Genomic DNA, 7013 nt, shown 5'->3' with positions numbered 1-7013 from the left:
CGCCTTTCTTCTACGTCTACGACGGCCTTGACTGCGTTGACTTCGGCATCGCCCCCTTCCACGACGACTGCCTCGACGCGTCTCCGTCATCATCATGACGCCCCTCGCGCGCCTGCAGCTCCATCAACATAGCAATCCGACCACAACTACGTCGACCTCAGCCATCTTCAGCACGACTTCTTCGACCACGGCTATTGCGCCCTCACGCTTGGCTACCTCGACATCAGCATAAAGGGCTACCGCCTTGCATGAGGGCTCATCGGCTTCTTCTCCAGCCACATCATATGCGCCGCATCGACTGTTATGACTACAGGGGATGTTAGCTTCAGCTTCTTCTCCAGTCTCACCGTCTGTGGCGCTCCCACTGTGACTACGGGGGATGTTAGAGTAACTAGGAATAGTACCACATTGTCTAACCACGTGAGGTGTTAGTCATATGTACTCTATACAATCAGCCCATGAGGCCCAATGCAATATAACACAATCTCCACCAATTATATTCTCCTTCAAGTACAAATCTAAGGCACCAATCAAATTCAAGTTTGGAGACCTTTAAGATGCCCAAGTGAAGTTTGGCGATTACTCCTACATTATTCCCAAGAAATTTTAAATCACACACACATACACATATAACATACTGTATATGTAGTTTTCCCCCAACTTGGTTATTGATTGATGAAATGCATGCATGATTAAATCTGGATAAAAGATTGTTGCCAAGACTCTGTCTGTGTTCTATGTATGTATATACTACTATAATACTCCCAGCAGAGAAACAGACAAGAAGTGAAGGCAAATGTAGCCAGATCCAGTAATTTTAACATGAATAAGGAAAGGCATATATAGCCAGAAGAATGAAAGCATGGGCTAAAACAGGTGCTGCCCGATTGTACACACACTGCACCCAACTGAACCATAAACTATACGTTTTCAGTTCCTACGTGTCTTCTACCTTTTCTTTTTTCGAAAGACTCCCCCATTCCTTGCTTCTTTTGCTTGCCATGTTTGTTTCTTCTGGTGGCCAGGAGCAACCCTTTTGGCCATCGTAGTTTTCAGGGGTGAAAATAATAGTAGGCAGCATGCATCATCTATGTGCTACACGGTTCATAGCAATACCACCACAATGGACAATGCCCATGCATGCAAATCAAATAATAACAATGCCAAGCACAAAGGAAACTAAACATGCAACTGCAGGCTGAACTGAAGAAATATAGTATTATTGAAGTTACAAGGTATGGATTCTCCTGGAATATATAATTGACACATAAATCGAGTTTCCAGAGATCGACCTTCAGACACAAAAGTAGCTAGGTAAACATATATATGTTTTTCCTGGCTTTAGAAACTATATATGCTTCAAATCAGGTAGCTCCTAAGAAAGGAAATTGAAACACACACCAGCAGTCCATGAATAGATATATATAGTGTGATGAAGCATTATATATTTCTGTTCTGCCAATATTATGAATAGCACAGCAAGCTAGTTTGGCTGCTGGCTTCTGCAACAGAACCAAACTAATAGTTGCTTGCAAGTTGCATACAAGAACAAATTCTGAAAGATACAGCATTACAGCTACAGCTTTTGACACTGTTGTTGCTAGCTGCAAACTAAACTTCTCCCACACCATGCCATGACATGCATAAGCACACAGCAGCTGCTGCTACTAGCTAGCTTGCACTGGTAGGGAATCTCAAACTGTTTTTGCAAGTTTGCATCATATCCCTCGGGAGGAGCATAATAACAAACCAATAAGCAAAACTAACATAAACTGCTTGCTGCCAATGGATTGATGAAAGCTAAATAGAACAGAGACGACGATTAATATAAACCAGCACTCACGCACGCACGAAGTGATGATTCAAGTGAATGGAACAGAGAAAAGAAAAGAGGGGGTCGAGAAATCTTTTGCAAAATGAAACCCACTGAAGAAGGAAGATCGAAGAAGGCGAAGAACAATGGCCTAGACTTGTTTGCTCTACTACCAGCAGCACCGGCGTTCCAAGAAGGAACTCCAACTCGCGCTGCTGTGTGCTCGCTAGCTCATCAGATGGACGATCAAGGGAAGGGATATAGATGGCGAATGGCGATGGATCACTTAGCTAGCTAGCTAGGAACAAAAAACTCACGGCATGATGAACTGCGGCGACGCCGACGTGTCGGGTCCTCCTCCGCCGCCAGACGGCCCCGGTGGCGGGCTTCCCTCGGACGACGGCCCCGCGGCCGCGGCCGAAGCCGCCGACGGCTTCTTCCGCTTCTTCTTCTCGTAGCTGATCCCCCTGGCCCGCGCCTGCGCCTCGCGCACCTCGCGCAGGTAAAGCCGCACGGCGCGCGCGCCGAAGGGGTTCATCTCGGGCGTGCCGCCGTTCTCCTCGTAGGCAGCGCGGAGGCGGCCGATGAGCGCGTCGAGGGAGCCCCACGCCTGGCGCAGTGGGCACGGGCACGGCGCGGGCGGGTTGGGGTGCCCGTAGAAGGGGCACACCGGCGTGTGCACCTTGGTCTTGCCGAACTGATCCATGTACTTGAGGAACTCCAGCACGTGCGCGCCGCTACACCGCGACAAGCGACAGCGGCGGCCGGTGGTTGCGCAGGTACTGCCCCGAACGTGTTCCAGTCCCGGCGCTTCTGGGACTCGTACCGGCTCAGCGACGGCGACGAGCTGGACGGCGACGGCCCACCTCCTCCTCCCCCCACGGAGGATCCGAGGGCCGCAGCACCCGACGACGACGAGCCGGCCCCCCGACGCCCCGGTGCCTCCGGAGAAGATGACGGCCGCGGCGGGGCCGAGGAAGAAGCTGTCCGGGGCTGCGCCGTCCGCCGCCGACGGCTCTTGGCCCGGGATCATGTGATGATGGTGGTGGTGGTGGTGATGGTGGTGATCCATCTCGATCCTTAGCTTGGTTCCTGCTGCGCGCGCTGCTGTATGTCACTCTCACTCATTAGCAAATGCAACACAAGAAAGCAGAAGCATCATTTCTTGCTCTGATGCGAGCTCGATCTAGTACAGATCGAAACAAAGCCTGATCTGAAAAGGCCAGGTCCAGGTGAAGACAGGAGGAAGAGGAGGAGAGGAAGTGAGATCGATGCGTACCGGAATGTGCAGCGCCGTGATCTAGTAATTCTCTGCGGCGTGTAAGCTCGCTCACAGAAGCATGCGTGGGGCGCGGCGGAATCTTGGCAGTGGTTAGCTAGTACTCTTCTGATCCGCCTCCTGGTGAGTGATCCAGTCATCCCCATCCATCCAGCGACACCAAGAAATTGCTATGCTATGCTCTCTGACGCTCAGCAGCCTCAGGTGGTCAAGTCATCCTTGGGAGTCTGCACGATGAAGCTCCGGCGAGGTGGATGAACAGTGGATGGTGGAAGGGAGGGTGGGGATGGGGGATGGGGGGATGGGATAGGTTTTTAGCCTTTTGGTTAGGCAGGCAGGCAGTGATTGAGATTGAGAGAGAGGAGGGGGGGGGGGGGGGTGGGGGGGTTGATAATAGGTCTAGTAGGGTATAGGTAGCTACACAGAGAATAAGAGTGAGTGAGTGAGAGACAGGGGGCATTGAAGCAAATAAAAAATAAAGCATTGGCTTTTCCTCTATTTTGTATTCTTCGGATTTTTCCTACACAATAGTTAGTTTTTTTTTTCAAAAAAAATATTTTATTAATTACTATATTGAATCAACTACCACATCAACTCTTACTCCTACATGGGCTAGTAATTTTAACGATTATATAGTCTGTTATAAAATTCATATGAACAAATGTGAGGCACCACTGCTACTTAAAATTGCTTAGGTTTGCGCTCCTCTCTCACACACCTAATTTGCTTCATGTCTCTACATAATACGAGCCCATATAGATAATTTTATTTTCTTATCTTTATCCAACTTTTAACAGGACTTTTAGTTTCCCTTTTATATCGCACACTCATGTTTGTTTGAATATATGTTTAGTGCGCAACTCTAGATTGAGTTATGTCTTCGATATGAAATCGATATGCTCGTTGCTTCCTGCATACGTGTATAACAACCAGCATAGTGATTTGTTAAAAAAAACCAGCACCAGTGATACATATTATGTATGTCTATATCTTGAGTTAGTTTGTTTTGAACTAATAATGGCAAAAGTAGATAAGTTAGAGACATACATACATGAGTACTTTGGTGCATTTTTTATAATGATGAAAGAGGTTATTAATTAATTAAGATACATATTGATTACATGTTAGTTTTAAATTATTTTTAACAATGCAGGTTATTTATATTATTTTTCATAATGGAAAGGTGAATGATTTAATATAGATTTGGAAAACAGTAGGCTATTAATTTTCACAATGGCATAGGTGAATATTCTTTTAGAAATTAGAATAAATCTAATGGCTATTATTTTGAATGATGTTAGAGTAACTGATGGCGAGATGTTTTTTTTATTTTTATGAGATTTCTATAGGATATATATTTGTTTTTTCCTAGCACATATCGTGGGGATTAAAATGGAGGCTCCAAAAGAATCTCTAATGAGTAATGGTAAGATGGTTATCATCCATGATTTAGATTTTTCAGAATCAAAGTTAGAGAGGTCTTTACTTCAAATTCCAATTCAAATGAAAACATTAGTATTCATTTATATCCCATGTGAAGTTCGTTGCACCATGCATTCAAATACAAAAAAAAATTGGTGTCCACACTTTATTTCGTTTTTGAGGTCCCCGCAGCCTCTACATAAGATCGCTTAGTCATCAACAGTGTTCAAGGCCGTTTTACTTGAAAAGGGAAACACAAGATCTATGCGAGGCCGAGGTGGTCATTTAATTTGTTTTCAGAGGGTACATGTGCAATTCCTTCCATACCTCCAATCTGCAGCTGCATGACATGACTGCATGCAGCTAGCAGGATAATCTGGAGTGATGGCCTCTTCTTTCTTTCTTTTGATTTTCTTGTCGATTTTTTGCTACTTTTTATTCTATCGTGGCAGTGGTGGTGATGGGATGGTTCTTCCATATCAGTGTTGCACGGGCACTGATAGGAAAAAAATCCATAAAGGGAACAGGTTGCTTATGTTACTACTGTAGACGACATGAAATATGGTACATGGTGCATTCACATATATTATATTTGTGCATCCCTGGTATGTACACGTATGGTGTCTGATATCCATACTTGCATTGTAGTTTTGTTGTAAACATATAGGCCAGTCAAGATTCGTCCATGCCCACCTGAATCCCCTCACGCAAATAATTAGATTTCTCTTTAAAATGTTTTTTTTTCTGCAATACCGTATATATCTATTATTATTTATATTCAACTTAGGAATACATATTATTTGAGATAAGATGTCGATTCGAATTATCTATACATCACTATATATACGAATCAAGATTGGAATAGCAAATTTAGAGAAAATGAAACAACAATCTAGCTAGTTGCATATCGATCTGACGAACTAAACGTACGGAAGCAATAGTTTATAGCACCTAACTTCCATCTTTGCTTTAATTTTAGGTAAAGCATATTTGCCTGGAGAATAATCAAAGCAAATGTGAATGAATAATATAAAATAATGCTGAGAACACCTAGCAGGAGCATGCAACATGCTCAATATACTCCATCAAGTTTGACCGAATTTATATAAAAAAATTACTAATATTTATCGTACTAAATAAGGTACTGTTACATTCATCATAAACATATTTTCATAATATATTTATTTAGCATCATAAACTTTAATATTTTTGTCTATATATTTAATTAAACTTTAGGCATTTTAACAGATAATGCACCTTGCTCTTTTGGACAGAGGGTAGTACGTACTACGCTGGTGGTTTAAGCTAGAATGTTGGAGAAATTGGTACTACAGTAACCAAATTAAAAAAAAACATGTTAGTTTAAAGAGGTCACTATCTTATGCACAGTCAGAGCCGTCGGAGAGGGAGGACGGAGGACAGTGACAAGTGAAAGTTAGTTCCATGTGGGTAATTACTGCTTTTTCTGAATGGGCACAGCGCAGCGTACAGTAGACCAGTACTTTCCCACGCAGCCTTTGAGCACATACTACGTACTATTAGCTGGATCCTAGATCTGGCCTCTCGATCGATCTCTACACCAGCCCAACCCTAACTTCTCTTTCCCGCACAGATCTGTTCATTCGAATTCGTACAACGTTATAACGACTCACAAGTTAATTCAAATCACATGTACATACAAATCCTAATATATGTGACAATATTGGAAAGTTCTTTTAATCATGTACAGACACACTTTTGACCATTTTTTTACAAAATAAATGATCAATTGGATAGACTCTAGTCGTCATTAACAACAATAACCATAGTAACAATTATGTTTGTAAAAAACTGCTCAAGTCTGCCCGTTACAAATATGTGTATTGAAAGTATATAGACTTTAAATTTATATACGAAAGCACATAGAGTAATTGATAATTAAAGTCTATCATAACCGGATAAGATAAGGAATTGTCTAACCGACACTACTGGAAACTCGAATAGGCCTGTGTGTGCGAAAACGACAGAAAAATACGTATCCCGACAGAAAAATATTTCTCTAACAGTGTACCTGAAAAAAAAATAACCGACAAAACTAGGGGTGGCGGACGGCGTCAAACCTGGGGGCAGCGGCCTTCGGTGGACCTGAGGAAGGCGGATCTGGGGGCGTCACACCTAGGGGCGGCGGCTGATGGCGGACCGTGGGGCAGCGTTCGGTGGCGCCTGAGAGGGGCGTGCGTGCGGGAGTTGGAGGCGGAGATGAAGTTCTTGGCGTGTGCATGAAGTAATGGGGAGTGGGGCTGCAGGCTTAGGTTTAGGATTTTTGTTTTTTTATTCTTTTTATAATACATTTCTATTCAGCAGAAGGCGCCAACACCAAAACCAGGACGCCAATGCCAAAGCCAGCGCGCCAACCCAAAATCCTTGCCCGCGATTAGATTTCCCTGTGCGTGCATAGTTTTTCTGTTTTTAATACATGAACCGACATGATAATTCTTATTTTTTCCCATGCGTTTCTAC

The 7013-nt window shown here is 43.7% G+C and overlaps 1 pseudogene; it reads right to left on the bottom strand.

Moving 5' to 3' along the window:
- Positions 1–1415: 1415 nt before the first annotated feature.
- Positions 1416–2885, bottom strand: LOC136475147 (protein G1-like6; annotated as a pseudogene).
- Positions 2886–7013: the final 4128 nt, after the last annotated feature.

This window comes from Miscanthus floridulus, chromosome 8, assembly GCF_019320115.1.
Source record: "Miscanthus floridulus cultivar M001 chromosome 8, ASM1932011v1, whole genome shotgun sequence".
NCBI lineage: Eukaryota > Viridiplantae > Streptophyta > Magnoliopsida > Poales > Poaceae > Miscanthus > Miscanthus floridulus.
The sequence above is the reverse complement of the archived record's forward strand: the minus strand, read 5'-3'. Positions and strand labels throughout refer to the sequence as shown.